This window comes from Oryx dammah, unplaced genomic scaffold (genome assembly GCF_014754425.2).
Source record: "Oryx dammah isolate SB20612 unplaced genomic scaffold, SCBI_Odam_1.1 HiC_scaffold_18, whole genome shotgun sequence".
NCBI lineage: Eukaryota > Metazoa > Chordata > Mammalia > Artiodactyla > Bovidae > Oryx > Oryx dammah.
The window spans coordinates 46,459,100-46,477,744 of NW_024070202.1; the positions used below are offsets into that span (position 1 = coordinate 46,459,100).

Sequence of the window (18,645 nt, forward strand, 5' to 3'; positions counted from 1 at the left end):
CCAAAACATGATGGTTTTTAGGCAATTAAATACAGCTACCAATTTTTTATAGGTTATTAACCTAGGATATCTCCAAGGAAGCCTCAGCTCTACCCTTGTATCCAAATACCAACATTCTTTTGTACAATTTTTTTTTTCATTTGCCTGCCAGGTGTGTGAGAATGAGGGACCAGGTAGAGAAAAGTTACAAAGATTAAAGAAATCATTTGTAGGAATTTAAAATACCCTTTCCTGCCAGACTGAAAAATGTGATTTAAAACCTCAAAGGTTTTTTGCTTGCCCTGAAGCAAATGGTCACTGTAATAATTTAACTGGAACTTTTTATTACTTTAGTCATTAACTTTAAAAATGCAAATCTTCTGAATGTAACCAACAACCAACAATCTTTTTTTCTTGGCCAAAAGGCTTATTCTTCAGGGTTTCTTCTTCTAGATTCTCTGAACTGTCTTTCCCATCTTTTTTTTTTCTCAGCTTACCAGAATATGAAAAAATGCATGTTTACATTTTTCTTAAATCCTGATTTTCCATATGCACTCTAAAATGCGTCTGATTTGTATCAGAATCTTAGAATGCATTGTTGAGAAGAAAAGAAGGAAAATACAATTCCAAAAATAGCCTCTGTCCATATTTCCTAGTTGGGGGTGAAGGTATAGACTGGTTAGTACCTGACTAAAGCCAAAGAGGTATATAAATCCAGTGGATATAGCTCTAAAGGCTTTCCTGAGAACATCAAGGCTTCATCATGGTGGGCATGATAGATACAAAGCACTAGAAGGGAAGTCATCTCTGTGTGTCGAGTCACCCGGGCTACAGCTGTAACTCTGCGCCTATACTGATAAGAAAAGTGTATTTGGAAATATGACACTTTAGCCTATTGCCATGACTAAATGCCAAATAAAGCAAATTTTAAAAATTCATACCGCATATGCATGCTACCAAGCTACCTATGGGTCTCCCCGCTCCCACTGGCAAGTCAGCCCTCTTTCCTCCCCTCCCCCCAAGCTCAGACAGCCTGTGTCTGAAAGGCCCTGAAGTCTAGTTCAAGTACAGGAGCCCCCTGCCTGCTCCCTCTTTTTCTCAGGTCAGTGTAAACCAGTGGTTCTCACCTAGCAGTACACACCAAAACCACCTTCCAAGCCTTCTGCTCCACGGGGCCTCACCCCGAAGTTTCTAACTTGGAAGGTCTGAGGTGGGGCCAAGGATGTGCGTTTCTGACAAGCTCATAGGTCATGTGGATCTACGGGTCCTGAGTCCACACCTGGAGAATCTGTGGTCTTAATCCAACAACAAATAGCTTTTTTAACATCCCAAATATTTGTATTAACAGTTAGATGCTGAATTTTCATTGAGAATTTCCCTAGTGTTTGGTTTCTTATTTTATAGCATGTAGAATTATGAAGATCGCATTGGATGGGTGGGCTGCCAGACTGAAGGGCAACTGATCCCACATTGTAAAAATCTGTGACAGGCTTTTATAACAAAGGGAGCAAACATATCTACTTATGGATGAACACCCCTCACTCCTGATTCAGCTGCAAAAAGCTCCGTTTGAGAAATAAAATGATGCTTAATTTAGTGAACTATGTCCTGAGACCACCTTGCTGAAAAAGAGCATTGTGTTCCAGCATCATCCAGAGGGCACTGTGCTGTCTGATTCTGGGTGCCATGACCTCTAGGAGTCTCAAGTTGTCTGGGCCAAAGGAAAGAGACGCAGAGAGTGAAATATAGCCCCACAGACTTCTGGTGTGGCCTTAGGAGAAAGAAGCCAGCTCTCTTGTTATTATTTTCTGCCTTGAGGGAGCAGTGGTCCATGTATGATTTCTAATGGATCTCTGCACATTCTTTGGTGGCTTAGTCAGTAAAGAATTTGCCTGCAGTGCAGTAGACCTGGGTTCAGTCCCTGAATCAGGAAGATCCCCTAGAGAAGAGAATGGCTACCCACTCCAGTGTTCTTCCCTGGGAAATACCATGGACAGAGGAGCCTGGAGGGCTGCAGTCCACGGGGTTGCAAGAGTTGGACATGACTTTGGCGCCTAAACCATCACCTCTGAAGATTCTTTGATATGTTTGGAGATGACCTTAGGCTTGAGCACTTGGTATTTTCCTTCCAGGGCCTCCTAGAAAACAGGATTTAAGAAGTTAGCAAAGAATGGCCCTCAAATAAGCCCTGAAGTCTTTTAGCAGAATCCCTGTGTGGCCCATCGGTCCTGATTCTGTTGCTGCTGTGGTATCGAGTCAGGGAGTGCTGCAGGCTCAGGCTCTGATGGCAATGAGGAGCCGCAAGGCTTTTCCTGAGGATACCTTCTAGTTGCTATGTTTGCAGTTTCTTATTGTCCTTTGCAGCTATTTATTCCCTTGCCCTGATCCAAATCCCCAAAGGCAACGTTCCCAGAAATCCCCAGTGCCTGATCACATCACTTGTCTTATTTAATTACGCTGCAGAACCTGAGGGGACCACTGCACCGTCCTCTATGGCTCACTGATATGCAGTTCAGTGGCTGTAGATTAACCACTTGTTCTTTCTCCTTCCCTATCTGAATGACTGAGCTGGAGGCAAAGTTGGGACAGAAACAGCAGAAATCTCTCTCTTGAGAAATTCCTTCCCGTGAAAAGAAGGGAGGATGGGGTCCCTTGTAATTTAAATAAATCAGTTCAGCAGCCTTTCTCCCCCTGATGCATGTTGGCCTGTGTAGGAAGATTTGATGTCTAGAAAGAATCTGGCATGTGTTCAATCTGTTCTCCTTACCCAGGCAGTGCTTACCCAAGCTCCTTCCACAACAACCTGGGCTCAGCTTCCTGGGCCCAGAACACTGTCTTGGGGAAGGATTGAGAAGGAAGCAGACCAGGTTCCTATCCCGGTGGCAGAGCCAGAGGTTCTATGGCTGGAGAGATCCTAAGCCCACATACTTCTTACAATGTCCTTCATACATGCTTCACATCAGAGTGACTGAGTTTAGATTTGCATAGTTTGGGGCTCTCTGTGGTCCCTCCTCGAGTCACCAGCAGCCCAACAGAACGTGAGTAGCTCATTCTCCCACAGCCTTGTGCACAGTTGGCAACCATACCCACCTCGGGTTTGAGTGCCTTATGCAACCGTTCCCTCTCTAAGCCAGCATCAGCTGACTCTTGGAATTGCTGAGTCACATGAGCTAGGGATGTATGCTTGGTGTGGGGAGGAGGGCAGGCAGGAGCACACCAACCACAGATTCACCACTTCACAAATTTATCCAAGAGGCACTCTTAAGCTCTGTGTATTCATGGGGGAGGAACAATTATCCTCATTCCCAAGTGGAATCAAAATCCCTCACTCTGCATTTGTCCAGTCTCCCAGCTGTGTGCTCCCTGCAGGAAGTCCCTGAACCCGCTAGCATCAGGGCATTTCCCACACACACCTCCTCCTACTTTGGCCAGCACACTCCCTCTGCCCCAGGCCCCTGTCCCCTCTCACCATTCCCCGCCATTTCTCCCCTCTGGAGCTGCTGGACTGAGGCACCTGCAGTGCAGTGGCTGGGTGCCCCAGTTCCGGCAGCAGACTGCCTTAGTGAAGTCGGTTTCCAAAATATGCCCTGTCACATGCAGCCAGCGCTAAAGCATTTTGTGTCTCAGTGTCATCTTCTCTAAAATGGGGTTGATGATAACTGAGCTTCCACAGAGGGATGTCAAGAGGGTTCAATTCAATGGAATTATTTTATGTAGAATATAAATATTTGCCATAATGCCTGACTCAATAAATGTGAGCTGTTCTTCTTCAAAGGCCTATTCAAATGCCACTATGTCCTCTGGGAGCCCTCCTTCCCTCTTTTGTTCCCTACTCAGGAGCCTTCTATAGCTATTTTCACACATACTATAATTACAGGCAGCTTCCTGTGGTAGAGCACAAAGTCTTCAGCTGACTCCCTGGGTTCAAGATCTGGTTCTGCCGCTTATCAACTGTATGATCTCTGTGCCTTTGTTTTTTTCTTCTGTGGAATGGATAATAATAGGTCTTAACTTCATAGGGTGGTTGTGATGATAAAGTAAGTTACACGTGTAAAGCATCACCAGGGCCTAGAAAGTGCCACATAAGCAGAGCCTCTAATCAGTGTGGACTCACTCATCCGTCTCTCTCATTAAACTTGGAGCTACTTGAGGACAGGGAGATGCCTTATTGATTTTCTGTATCTTCTGTACCTAAAATATAGTTTAACAGATTATAGTCTAGAACTCCTGATCACTTGTTTTCATTTCCTTCCTCTTTTCATTTCTCCTGGAACATGGATTCTACTCAAGCTCAATAGGCATGTGCAGCAAATCTGATCTGACCACAGTTCATAGGCTTCTTATCATAACAGTGTTTGATCTCTAAGAATCCATCCCTGCAACCCAGTTTCATGACTAAAATCCCTAAGTGGAATTCTTCAAAATAGTATAAATTTGTTGTTTTTATTTTTTTTCAGTTTTGAAAAAAATGTATTATAATGTGCTTTACACAGAAAATATTGAAGCTCTATAAAACACTATAAGAAAGATTTTCTAGTAAGCTATAATATTCAGGATAATTTAAACAAATTTAAAACTAAAGTAGGGCCTGTTATTTGTTACTGTGGAATATAATACAATTTTTTTAAGGTTCTACAGAAGGAACTGGAAGAAAGAAATAATCTGGTAAATTAGGTACTTATAGGTTATTGATTGTCAACTTTCAATTTTATGCCATATAGTTCTCTCAGAAAATGTATGAAAAGTAGATAATTATATTCTAAATTATTTTTTCAAATATGCATGCATGCTTAGTTACAAAATCACATCTGACTCTGCAACCCCATGGACCTGCAGCCCAGCAGGCTCCTCTGTCCATAGGATTTCCCTCTGAATTGGGTTTCCATTTCCTTCTCCAGGGAAATTTGTTGTTTTTAAAGTAATCTTTAATCTATTTCACAACTTATAATGTTGCCTATAAATGAAGGAATTTTGCAGTTTTGCAGGGTCCAGTGCCCCTCCTCTTCTACAAATCTGTATAGGTGTGGCTTCATCGTCGAGCAGAGATCCCACCCCACACACTGGTGGCCACTTCTTCCTCCTGAGCAAGTGCTCGTGCAGAAGTCTACTTTTCCTTCATGGGAACCAGGACTCCCTGGATGGGAGAGAGCCATACCAGTGTCCCAGGCAGGGGTCCCACTCTCAGTGTCAGAAAGACCCTGGAACCACCATAATGCGAGGGACATCTGACTTTGCACACTGTCTTCCTTTTTTTCCCCTATGATTAAAAAGAAAGAAAAACGCCCTCAATTTCCTCCTTGAGTCTTCCCCCACCTCCTTGCCTCAACCCAAGTCCCGCTCTGCCTTGAGAGCCCCATTCTGAAGCTCCTGCTCCTCATCCCACAGCCTTTTAAGGACACTGCCTTCCTTGACTTTGAGTGCAGATTCCAGGGCATATTCTGGCACCCCCAGGTTAAAAAAAAGACACACAAAATAAAAAGACTTGAGATTTATATCACCAAGCTGCCTCTTTCCCAGTCCCTCATCACTGTAATTTACAGCCTCTCAGACCTGCATGCTTTCTGAGCATTTGAGCCCTGGTCCCAGCTTCCCCAGTCTTCCTTCACCTTCAAGCCCTGCCACCTTCATAAAGAGCTTATCAATGATCACGCACACAAGTGTGGACTCAGTTCTTTGATTTCTTCTGCTTAATGCTCTTCAGTTCCTTGCCACTCCAGTCACCCACTCTAGATCCTGGACTCTGCCATTGCCTCTGGCCTCCAGGAAAAAAAAAAAAAAGAAAAAAAAAACCAGATATCCATTATCTGTCCTTCAAGTTGATCAAGACCTTGATCCCTCAGGCTTGACTTTATCTGTCATCACTTGCTTTCTGACCCTCACTTCAGTCCTTTCTTTGTCAACATCTTCTCAAATCCTTGTCCTTGTATAAATCCACCAAGACTGCAACTGAGTCCTTTGTAATGTGTCACTGCTGACACCTCCCTCTCAGTACTTCCTACATTCTACACTCTACAGCATTAATGTCCCCAAGCATGTCATGCTTTCTTTATCACCAAGCCTTTAGAATACTTCTACCCAGCACTCCCCTTGTTTCATCCACCTCCATGGGTGAGCACAAGCACACATGTGCAAACACAGACACACACACACACTCTTTCCATCTTCACCCTCCTTCATATCTTGACTTGAAGAAGTGATTCTTGGGACTTTCCTGGTGGTCTAGTGGTTAAGAATCTGCCTTCCAGTCCAGGGGGTATAGTTTGATCCTTGGTTGGGGAAGTAAGATCTTACAAGCTGTGGGGCAACTAAGCCTGTGTGCCTCAACTACTGAGCCCATGCTCCACAACAAGAGAGCTTGCACACCACAACTAGAGAGAAGCCTGCACGCCACAACAAAGAGTCTGCATGCAACAACTAGTAATAAGATCTGATGCAGCTAAATTTTTTTAAAAAGTGATTCTCAAAATGTGGCCCCAGAGTAAGCAGCAACAGCATCAACTGGTAACTTGTTAGAAATGCGAATTCTCGGGCCCCACCCTAAATGTACTGAATCCAAAATTCTAAAGATGGGGCCTGGAAATCTCTGTTTAACAATCCCCTCAAGTGATTCTAGTGTGCAATAAAATCTGAGAAACACTGGTTTAGACAACACTTTGTCCAAGCAGCTTTCCCAAACATAACCCTCCACCTCACTCCTGGAATAGGGATCTCTTCCATGTGTTTCCACAGTCCCCTTGCTTCCTCCTGGCCACAAGGTAGTGTACTTGCCTCCTCACTTGCTAAGCCCCAGTGGGCTCTCTCTGAGCTCCCCCAGACAGGGACTGTATCTTGTTTACTGCTGTTTCATAATGCCTGTCATATTAGTAGCTCAGTAAAACCTGGTGAAGCCAGAGTTCAAATCTAAGTGTGCATATTGATCTTCCAGAAAGATGACTACAAGCACCAAAGAGAGTTAATGCACTGAGGAAACTGGTAATGAGCAGCTAGGATTCGGCTTCAAGTAAATGCTTTCATCCTTGCCTAATAGAAAGGAGACACTGAGTAGGTACAGTGCCTACAAAAGACTTTAATAAAACCCCAGAGAGGAAAGATACACACTGTTGAATCAACTTAAAATCCCGAAAACAGACTACCTGACTTGAGCCCTCCAATCAGATAAACCAAAGCTCATCATCATCCTGCCTCTGTGTGGCCAGTTCCTCCATTGCTTGCATTTTAATGCACTGTGTTTACTGGAGTTTCTAAAATGCCTGAATCTTTGGAAATTTGACAGAAAAGAAGAATCTGGGTCGTGCAACTGTGAAATCTAAATAAGGTATAATTAACATGTCCATCAACTTTCACAGAAGTGATGCTAGTTTGCAAACTATTCATTAATTTTGCACAATAACAGCAACTGGGTACAAGGCAGACACCAAGCTGGAGATGAGAGGCTCAGTGTAGTGCTAACCTGGAGTACTATTGGTGATACCTAGGAATGAACTGCTTCTATTTTCTGCATAGAAGGATATGACTATTTAAAAATTTGGGGCCCACATTATCAGCGTGGCTGTATGATTACTGACTCTCGATCCTTTTCAGTGTAACTATGTGATTCACAAAATACTCCCCAAATTATGAAAGACTGTTCATGAATCAACAGGAAATTTGAAAAAAAAAAGTGAGCCCTTCTTGTTAGAAATATAACAACAAAATGGCTATATCTGAAAATCAGAGCAACCCGAAGTCAAGTCCCATGGCTTAACTAGCTATATGGACTACTTATTGTTTCTGTATCCCCTGTAAAATATGGTAATAATACCTCTTTATAATGTTGTTTTGAGGATTATTTGAGATAATACATATATTCTCTGCAACACACAGTTAATATATAAAATAGCTCTCTCTTCTATACTTCCCAGTCAGAATTAGAGAGGGATATCAAAAACCAAGTAGACTATAGAAAACAGTATGGTGATTCTTCAAAAGATTAAGACTAGAGCAACTGTATGACCCAGCCACCCTGCTGCTGGGTATATATCCAAGAGAACTGAAAGCAGAGACTCCAAGAAGTATTTGCACACTTAGCAGCATTTAGGTATTTGTGTCTTAGCAGCATTATTCATAATGGCCAAGTGAAGAAGCAACCCAAACCTCCATCTACAGGTAAATGGATAAATAAAATGTGGTATATACATACAGTGGAATATTATTCTTCTTTTAAAAAAAGAAAATCCTATCACATGCTATGACATGGATGTGCTTAGAAAACATTATGCTAAGAAAATAAGCCACCCACAAAAAGATAAATACTGTACAATCCCACTTACATCAGGAATCTAAAGTAATCAAACTCACAGAAGCAGGAAGTATTAGAATGTTGGTTACCAGGAGCTGGGGGCTTCCCTGGTGGCTCAGATGGTAAAGAATCTGCCTGAAATGCAGGAGACCAGGAGTTCGATCCCTGGGTCAGGAAGATCCCCTGGAGAAGGGTATGGCAATCCACTCCAGTATTCTTGCCTGAAGAATTCCATGGACAGAGGAACTACAGTCCGTGACGGCACAGAGCAGGGGCTATAGTCCATGGGGTCGCAAAGAGTCCAACACGACTGAATGACTAACACTCTTCCCTTACCAAGGGCCGGGGGGAGAGGGAAATGGGTAACTGTTTAAAGGGTATAGAGTTTCAGTTTTACAAGGTGAAAAAGTTCTGGAAATCCTTTGTACAGCAGTGTGAATACGCTTAATACATGGAACTGTACACTTAAAACAGTTTATACGATGGATTTTAGGTTGTGTGTTTTTTAAGCACGTTAAATTTTTTTAAACTTAAAAAGTAGACCTGATTCCCTCCCTTTGTTCCAGCTAACACTGTGTGCTCCCGCCCTTGTCACCACTCCTCCTCAGCTCCCTTCACTGCCCCCTTTTCCTCTCCCACCTGCCCTCTGGTTGTTGAGGTTGTTCAGGGCTCCGTCTTTGGCCATCCTTTCTGCTTGTGTCACACTCCCAGGATTTCAGCCGCCCCTGTGACCTTACCAGACGCTGACATGATGATGACTATTCACTGCTCTTGCCCAAGTCTCTAAAACAGAGCTTGGAGCTAAAGTAGGCACTCAATAAATTTGTTAAGTCAGTGAGCATCTAGAGCTCTAGCTCTACTCAGTGAACCCTGCCAGCTGACTGTCCCACTGGTCTGGCAAACCCAGCATATCCAGATTTTCATTTATTTAACCTCTCCTAGAACTCACTCCCAGAGAAGGCAATGGCACCCCACTCCAGTACTCTTGCCTGGAAAATCCCATGGACGGAGGAGCCTGGTAGGCTGCAGTCTATGGGGTCGTGAAGAGTCGGACACGACTGAGTGACTTCACTTTCACTTTTCACTTTCTTGCATTGGAGAAGGAAATGGCAACCCACTCCAGTGTTCTTGCCTGGAGAATCCCAGGGACGGGGGAGCCTGGTAGGCTGCCGTCTATAGGGTCACACAGAGTCAGACACAACTGAAGTGACTTAGCAGCAGCAGCAGGTGGCACTAATGATAAAGAACCCGCCTGCCAGTGCAGGAGATGTGAGAGATGTGGGTTCAATCCCTGGGTCCAGAAGATTACCTGGAGGAGGGCATGGTAACCCACTCCAGTATTCTTACCTGGAGGATCGCATGGACAGAGGATCCTGGCAGGCTGCAGTCCACAGGGTCGCACAGTTGGACACAACAAAAGTGACTTAGCATGCGTGCAAGGAAATAAAGAAGCTCCTTGTCATCTTGCTTAACATTGTCCATATTTTCCCAACCTTCTTTCACACTGATAGCCAAACCCTGTTAATCTCAAACTAGAGATGTCTTGAGAATCGGCCCACTGCTTTCCTGCCCCAGGGCCACATCGTCTCTCAAGTGGACTCTGGCAGTAACTTCTTCCTTGTCTCCATTTGCTCCTCCAAGAAGTTCCTTCCGTGCAATAGTGCCAAATTTTTCTTTCTGAAGGGCATATCTCACTATGTAGCAAGGTTGCTTAGGCTTTAACCCCGTGAGCACATCCATGGACTCCTATCACCTATGGAGTTATTCCACAAACATTGGTTGGGCCAGTAGTGCACCTGTGTTCTGGCCCCCCACCTGCTCTCTCAGTTTCTCCTCCCTGACCCCAGATCCCCCGTACTGCAGACACACTTCCCCTCACCCACCAGGCCCATCTCTAACTCCAGGTCTGCGTCCCTCTGTGTGAACAAACTCTCCCCCACCCCCAACTTCTCTTCATGGAAACAACTCATGCCTCATGGATATTGGGTGAACACTTACAAAGAAGCAAGATGGATGAGGTATAAACAATTTCACTGTGAAAAACCTCCCCCCTGAGCACAGTAGTCCAGTCAGCTTAGCTACGGACTACAGACTGAAACGTTTATACAAAGTTCACATACCCACAAGGAAAGATGTAGGAGCAGGGACCGACTCGCAATATTTAGAATTAAAATAATCAGTATTATCAACATCAAAGTGGTTAGGAGCCAAACTTTGGTATCTTCTATAGGTAGATTGCTATTTGCTCAGTCTCCTCATCTGCCAAATAAGATTAAAAATAATACCTACCTCACAGAGTTGTCAAAGTTTGGACGAGATGATATATAAAGTGATTAACCCAATACAAGACATACGTAATGCCTAATAAATGGCCACAACTGTTATCGTAGAATGAACTTTCTTATTCTGCTACTTTAGCATGTGTTCTCACTAACAGACCTCATTACCCTCCTGAGTACTGTTACTTCCTTGTAGGTAGGGGAGTAAGAGGGCTTGACAATAGTAGGTGCCATACTGGATAACATGGTAAGATGAAGGCTCATGGCCCTGGGGAAGACGCATGTATGTGTGTGCAAGCAGGAGCGTGTGCACTGTATGAACAGAAGATTCATATGCCTAATAACATTGTTATATATGGTTAGTGCAGTTAATTCTGCTCATTTTTTCTGGTTACTCAATTAAGTTTAATTACCCAGATCATATGAATGTATTTGTACTATTAGAAAAATAACTTTTAAAGAAACAAAGTAATATATTCTAAAAGCCCAGTATTGTTCAGAACCAAGATAGTTCTAGAAAATTCTCTTATTGCACCCTGTATATTTCTCAGCCTTACTGCAGTGTATGATTATTCAGGTAGATCTTTGCTATTACAAGCCACCTAACATTTATGCTTTGTTTCGTTGTAAATGTTTTCATTGCTAGGCACTGTGGTACATACTCTTCCACTCTTTCTAAAAGGGGCTTGTTTTCACAGTTGCGTGGAGAACCACTCAGAAACCCTCAGCTTCATGACTGAAGCCTCGTTATTTACCTTATGCTCTCTGCCCTTCAAGTATAGGAAAGTGAAAGTGTTAGTTCCTCAGTGTGTCTGACTCTGTGACCCCATGAACTGTAGCCCTGCCAGCCTCCTCTGTGCATGGAATTCTCCAGGCATGAATACTGGAGTGGGTTGCCATGCCCTTCTCCAAGGGATCTTCCTGACCCAGGGATCGAACTCACATCTCCTGCATTGGCAGGCAGATTCTTTACTGTCTGAGCCACCAGGGAAGCCCCTTCAAGTATAGGAGAGTCTTGTAATTCCTTTCAGTATAATTGGGTGACTTGTTGGAACACAGCAGCTGTGAAGCCAAAAATTAATGTTAGCTCATTCCCAGGGTAGTCACATGTCCTAAAACAATAGAAAGAATGAGAACAATAGATTTGGAGTGGTTATCTACCTTGCATTCTTTTCACTGAATTTTTGAAACCTGGGCAGTGCAGCCTATCCCTAGTGAGGCTTTTTTATTGATAAATTGTGTACAGTACCACAGGAGGAGTGGAAACCATTTCTTTCTGATCACACATAGGAAATTTAACTCCTTGATGAAGAACCTTCCCAGCAGTTTCCCTGGTTCTGTTCTTATAATCTCTGACGCATGATGTAGGTCAACTAGTTTATAGTCTAAAATGCAGAACAGAATCACCTACAGCCTATTAGGGACCTCAGCGTATGTATATCCAGAGATATGAACAAACTATTCAAGACTGTTCTCCATAAGGCATCATAGGTGTTCCATCCCAAATCCTGTCAGCTGCAGCCTCTCAGACTGACTCCTCTGTTAACTTTGCTCATTCTCTTCACACATCATTTCACACTTTATCTTTTCAATCTACTGTAGGGCTTTATCCAATGGGACTATAAAACCTTTTCCTGTTACTTTGTTCTCACACTATTGAGAAAGCACATAGTACTCTATTTTATGCTTAAATTATGTATGTGAGAAGATAAACTGAGCCTGGAGTTCCAAGTCTGATGCTTTCTCACTGACTGAGGCCAACTGGTCCCGTGACTTTCTTGCTTTTCTACTGAGGCTAAGGCTGTCTTCTCCCTGCCTTCTTCAGGTGAATGCTGTGAGAATTGCTGAAGCCCAAGAGAAAGATACTGTGTCAACAGTGTATGGAGATGTGGCCATTCATGGGCAAGGAGGCATTTTCCTGAGGTGTTTGTGAAAGAAGTGTCCAAATTGTACTGCCTACCTCCTCTGACTTTCTCTTCTCCTTCACCAGGCTCTCTCTCAGTTTTGGGCAAGACTGCTTGCTCATGGGAATTGTGCTGAAAGTCAGCAGCAGAACAAAAATTATAGCCAGAGTTACCCTGGAAAATTCCTTTAGGAAAGCACTGTATCTCTAACTCCAGCACATCCAACTTTGCTTTCTGCTGGTATGGAAAGCAATTGCTGCCTGTTAGTTGAATGCCATTCTTGTATTTATAGACTGTGCTTTAAAAAAAATGTTTAAACTCCAAAATATACAATAGACCAAGATGCTCCCAGTATGAAAAGCACAGGGGAACTGAGTAAAGACAGGGATTCACAGCCCATCACATGCTCATGACAGCTTCCCTTCCAGAACTCCTCTGGAAGTCAGTAACCACCCTGAACCATTTAATTCTGCCTACCTCACCCCCAACTCCCTGTCTCTGTGTCTCCCTGTCTGTCTATCTCTGTCTGTCTCTCTCTCTCTCTCTCACACACACACACAGACGTATACATTTTCACACTACAGCTGATAAGCACATGGTGTTCTTAGTGAATACACAGAGAGAACTTAGCACAGTCCTAAGAACAGAGGTCAGGGAATAAGTGAATTTTAAGGATAGTAAACTCCCAGAGAAAAGAGGATCGCTAAGGGGCTATCTTTATGTGGATTGGGTTTCTGGGCTTTCCCATGTTCCCAGCCAGCCTTCAATTATCTGCATAGGAAGCCACCATGAAGGAAATAAAATTAATATAAAAGCATAGATTCTGGTGGTGTTGGAGAAGACTCTCGAGAGTCCCTTGGACTGCAAGGAGATCCAGCCAGTCCATCCTAAAGGAAATCAGTCCTGGGTGTTTACTGGAACGATTGATGTTGAAGCTGAAACTCCAATATTTTGGCCACCTGATGCAAAGACCTGACTCGTTTGAAAAGACCCTGATGTTGGGAAAGATTGAGGGCAGGAGGAGAAGGGGACGACAGAGATGGTTAGATGGCATTACCGACTCAATGGACATGAGTTTGGGTAAACTCCAGGAGTTGGTGATGGACAGGGAGGCCTGGCATGCTGCAATTCATGGGGTCGCAAAGAGTCAGACACGACTGAGGGACTGAACTGATATATTCTGGCTTCCTGTCCCACTGCCCAGCCTACTAGGAGTAAAAAGCTTTGACTCCTATTTTCAAGCATCAATTACTCTTTTCCCACTGTTTCCTGCTAAATCCATATGTACCTTAAAATGGGTTTGGACAATTCGAATCATTGAGTAGAAAAAAAAAAAAAAAAAAACAGAAAAATTACCTAATGTAGCCATGTATTCATAAACTATGATTTTCCTTAAAGTATTAGTCTTCAACATTGACTATTACCAGCCCTGGGTTCAGGTGGCTGTGGCTGACTTAGATATTTTTTGAGAGAATCCCCCTCCAAACACATCTCAATGGAGGAGTGAAGCCTTGACAAGACTCTTTGTCAACTTTCTGACTGATTGTAGGCCCTAACTGTTTCTAGGAGCTCTTTTCTTCTCTGTTAAATAATGAAAGCATTGAATTTACATTATATACTGTAGAATTTGCCATCCAGGCAAGTATGTCTCTGGATTTCTGAGTTTCCTGATTTATCCTGCTAGGTTGTCTTATTCAAAACTGCCCTTCAAGACAAGAAGAAAGCTGGTGATGGCACTTTGCTGAGTAGCATAAACCAGATGGACTCTGTGTGTCCACCAGGGCTCTGTGCTCCAGCCTGGCTCCCTGACTGCTTCCAAATTCAATTCCAAGTGTTGAAATTTAGCCTGAAGCTTTAAATGATTTGAGTCCTTGTAGCCTGACCTATTTTCATTGGAAAAGACCTTTTTGCTGGGAAATATTGAAGGCAGAAGGAGAAGGGGGAAGCAGAGGTTGAGATGGTTAGATAGCATCACTGGCTCAATGGACATGAAACAGAGCAAACTCTACAGTGAGATAGTGGAGCAGACGAGCCTGGGATGCTGCAGTGCATGGGGTCACAAAGAGTCGGACACAACTTAGTGACTGAACAACAAAAATCTGACCTATTCACCACCCCAAGGCAGCTCTCTGCCGGGAGCCAGCGTGAGGAATCCCGCCCGTGACAAGGTAATGAGGAAGGAAGCCTGACAAAACGCAAGGACGTGATCAGGTTTCATGGGCTCCCCCTGGTATTTCCCAAGCATGTACTTCCCCCCAAAAACAAAAACCTGCCAGCTTTTGTACTCTGCTCTTCTGATATTCTCTAGAAAAAGTCAAATCAGGGCTTTAGTCTTCTGCATTTGAAAGGGATGTTTCAGTTAAACCCCTCTGATAACTCTCTAGCTTGCCTAACAGGTTCCCCCGGACCTCTTACAGCTTGTGAATTGCTTACAGACCCCCAACCGCGAGAGGCACAAAGCTTAAAGCATCTTAAAGATACAGAGCCTTTTCTAAAGAGTTAAAAATGCTGCCAGGCCTCCGTATTCTTTATCTTTTAGGCACCTGGGAGGATGTTAATCAATGTAAACGGGATATGGAAAAAGATATTTAGTAGTTTTGACGTTAGCAACACTAGACTTTTGAATTAATTACTTTTCTTTTGTTATAAATCACTGTACTCCTTTTACTTGTTATAAGTTGCTGTATCTTTGCTATGTAAGAATGTAACTTTAGTGCTTTCTGAGAGTGGTACCAGACTTTGGGAAGATCAACACAAATAAGTCTTCTAGTTAACAAACCCTTATCAGAAAAAAGGCTGTAAAATGTTAATTGGCCCTTTTTGGCCAGATGATGTAAATCACCTAAGACTTGTGTATACAACTAGGTATGCAGAGAGAAAAGCCTGGTTTTGATAAGAGTCTGGGCTGCTAACACTGCATAATTTTGTATTACCCATTGATCTCTATGTACAATCAAAAAAGTATAAAAGGCCTTTCTAGACAATAGAGGCCGGGGCCAGTCGCTGGACTGGTTTCCCCCCGTGTCTCCTCTCTAATTTCTGGCTGAATTCCCATCTGGGGCGTGGAGGCTCACCATGTCTACTTACTTGTCCCGGCTTTTAAGATCCACGCGAGGGGGAGCCCAAGGCGGGGCACCCCCCAATATTCAAGAGGACGCTGGTGGCCTAACGTAGATGGTGCAAGCTCCTTGTCTGGAACTTTATTAGCTTCCCACGTAAACCAAGTTATTCAGCCTTCTTTCTCCACTTAATTTTCCTACTACACTATTTCTTCCTAATCTAATCCTATATTTCTAATTAAATAAATAAATAAGTTCTCCTCACCAATGCCATCCATGCTTCGAATTTCCCTGGATCCACCGGGGCTGGACCCTGGCAGCTCTCCCCACAAATTCCAAAATCTCTTTGTACACAACTTAAAATCAAGATGTTCCTCAAGTTGACCTTTTGCTCTCTGGGTCCAAATCACACATTCACTGGTCTCCCCACAAGCACTACTTCTCTACAGTGCCTGGTTCCTATAGATCCTGCCTTCTATCTGAAAACCTTCCAGCATTGCCTAGCCATATATATGTCTCCTTTCTGGAATTTGCTTTCTTTTTTTGATACCATCCAGTTTTGTGGTGTCTTGTTCATCCCTTATTTCAGGGTCACTCTCCCCAACTAGATTGTAAACCATGTGTGGGCAGCATCACATTCTCTTTTCCTTTTGAAGCTCATGGTTCAGGCTATAGTAATCTGAGTAATTCTTTGATTATGTTAGGATGCTGAGCCCATCTTCTAGAATTCACCCTTCTGAAATATGTTGAATAAGACATTCTAGTGCATTGCAATTCATATCTGACTGACTGCTAAGTGACAAGATTCCTAATTATTTGTGACTTTGGACAAGTCACATAATCTTTTTGAGCCTCATTGTCCTTGCATACAAAATTAATATATTGCATACCTTTCTAGCGCCAAAGTTCAAATAAGGATCAAAAAAGAATAAGCAAAGCAATTTACATCAATAAAACACTGAAACATGTACATTTAAGTATGAAGTTATTGGCTTGTCTATGCATTGTTGACATGAAAGTGTGGATAGAGCATCTTGAACTTTCTAGATCTTCCACAAATCTAAGGCTTTACCACTGATTTTCTGATTGATAGTCTGTTATTTTTGCCATAACCTGCTCCCTTTTTTTTAATGCTTCATGTTAGTGTAACTGGAACTGTCTTTCTGAGCTGTTTCCTCTCGAGTAACCAAGTTATCACCGTCGTGATCTGATCTGAAAAGGGGGGAGGGTGTCATTGGCTTAGACTTCCTTGGCATCAGAGAAACTTTCTCATTGCTCAAAACAAACACAAAGAAGTACAAAGGAAATTTCAAAAGACTGGGCACTGAGCCTTTGGGCAATTTTTCTACTGACAGGGCTATTTCTGGCATAATTAAAAAAGATTCAATTAATCATGGAGTTAAATAGAGAGAAAGACTTTCTGGCAGCCTTACATCACAGGCTTCTTGATATTTTTAGCTTCCAGCCGTGTGATCCCTGCAATTCAGGGTCTCCCCACCTGCCTGCATCTTTGGTGGCATGGCCGGAACTGCTGGTTGCCTTGCCATTCTTGAGGACCTCAGCTTCTTTGGGCTACTGCCACTTTTGCCAATCAAAGATGGAGGTAGTTTCTAACTTTCAGGCAAGGGATATATTTCATGCCTGATTAGAAATAATATTTTCTCAGGAGTGCAGAGCCTTGGTATCCTTGGTTTCCAAGGCAGCTATGTCTGATTCACCTGGCCTATCAGACTAGGACAATCTTTATCTGACAGTTAGCTTTTACGAGTCTTCAGTAGTAGCTACAGGATGATTTCAGGTTTTTCTTCCTTGAGATACTATGCTCTCAGGAACCTGAGAGTTTCTCTGAGAGAGCTCACCTACTCCCAGTCTCCCAATGGGTTGTAGAAAGATACTGGATCTTTAAGAAGTTCAAAATAGCAAAGTTTCCATACTGCTGATGGAATGAAAACATCACATTCCCATTAAAAGTCAAGGATAGAGCATTTCCCCATCTGTATCATTCTTGCCCTCTTTCCCACTTCCGTTTTTCCTCTTCCTTCACCCCACAAAAGCAAGAGGGCCTACAACCATCCAGTGGATAGGGAGGCATCTTAGGAAGGATAATGGATAGAAGTGTATGCCTTTAGTCCCCTTATTAGCTGAAGACTTGTAGCCTATAATTTTTTTTTTAACCTGAGGGAAGAACTATCTATGGCTAGCTTCTTCCCTAGAAACCATAACATCTCTCTTCCCCACTTGAAATCAAAAACTACTAGAATTCTCTGTGAGTCCAAACTCTATTACAGATGAGTTAATCACTTCTGTCACGGCTACTTATTTCAGTTCACTTTTACATGGTACAATCCATGACTAAATAGCTTGTTCACTATTGGCTCTTTCAGAGTTCTTCAGGACTCAAATGGCAAAAGAATCCTGCTGCCTCTGGGGAAGAAGACACAGGCTGCATAAAATGCTCTCTGAAGAGCAAACCCAAGCACTTTGATCCTGTACCTTGCCTCTACTACTGTAACTTGATTTCCTTCATTTACTAGACAAGGAGGATCTATTCTTTTTCTCCCATATTCAGTAACTTGTAAAGCAGAAAAATAAGATGACCCACAGATAAGCTGAAAAGTTTGAACAGCTGATAGACTAAATCTTTAGCCACTTACATTTCCATACGTAAAAAACTGTTTTGGAAAAAGTTTCTGACTATGAAAAAAGGGATGTGTGACCAAAGATTTAAGTCTCACGAATATTTTGTGAGCTGACCATTACTCTGTCTCAGACCCTGCTATTTGCTCGCATTTATAAGTTGCAGTCAGCTGTACAATGGTATGGTAAATGAAGCATGTAGATTTTCATTACCTCCTGGATAAAGGGGAGAAAACAGAGGAAAGATAGTAAATGTCTGTCATAGAAACTAAGTGTTTAAATCAAAATGAAAACAAACAAAAAGACTAACATTGCATTGTAGGAAATGAGACAGAAAGTTGGCTGTTTATTGTGAAGAAATTGAAAATGTACTCAAATGATATTTCTGTCTCTGGATCTACTAAGATCAGCAATGAAAAAGCAATATTGTCAAGGAGAGTAATATGTCAGGGTGAAACTCAATAGCAGCCACAAAAAGGTAATAAACTTTTCTAAAGAATGATTAGAAC

At 42.8% G+C, this 18,645-nt stretch overlaps 1 protein-coding gene across 1 annotated transcript in view; it reads left to right on the forward strand.

The window, feature by feature from the left end:
- Nucleotides 1-18,645, forward strand: part of LHFPL3 (LHFPL tetraspan subfamily member 3) — a 596,059-nt gene that overhangs the window by 471,838 nt on the left and 105,576 nt on the right. The gene's annotated exons all lie outside the window — the stretch shown is intronic.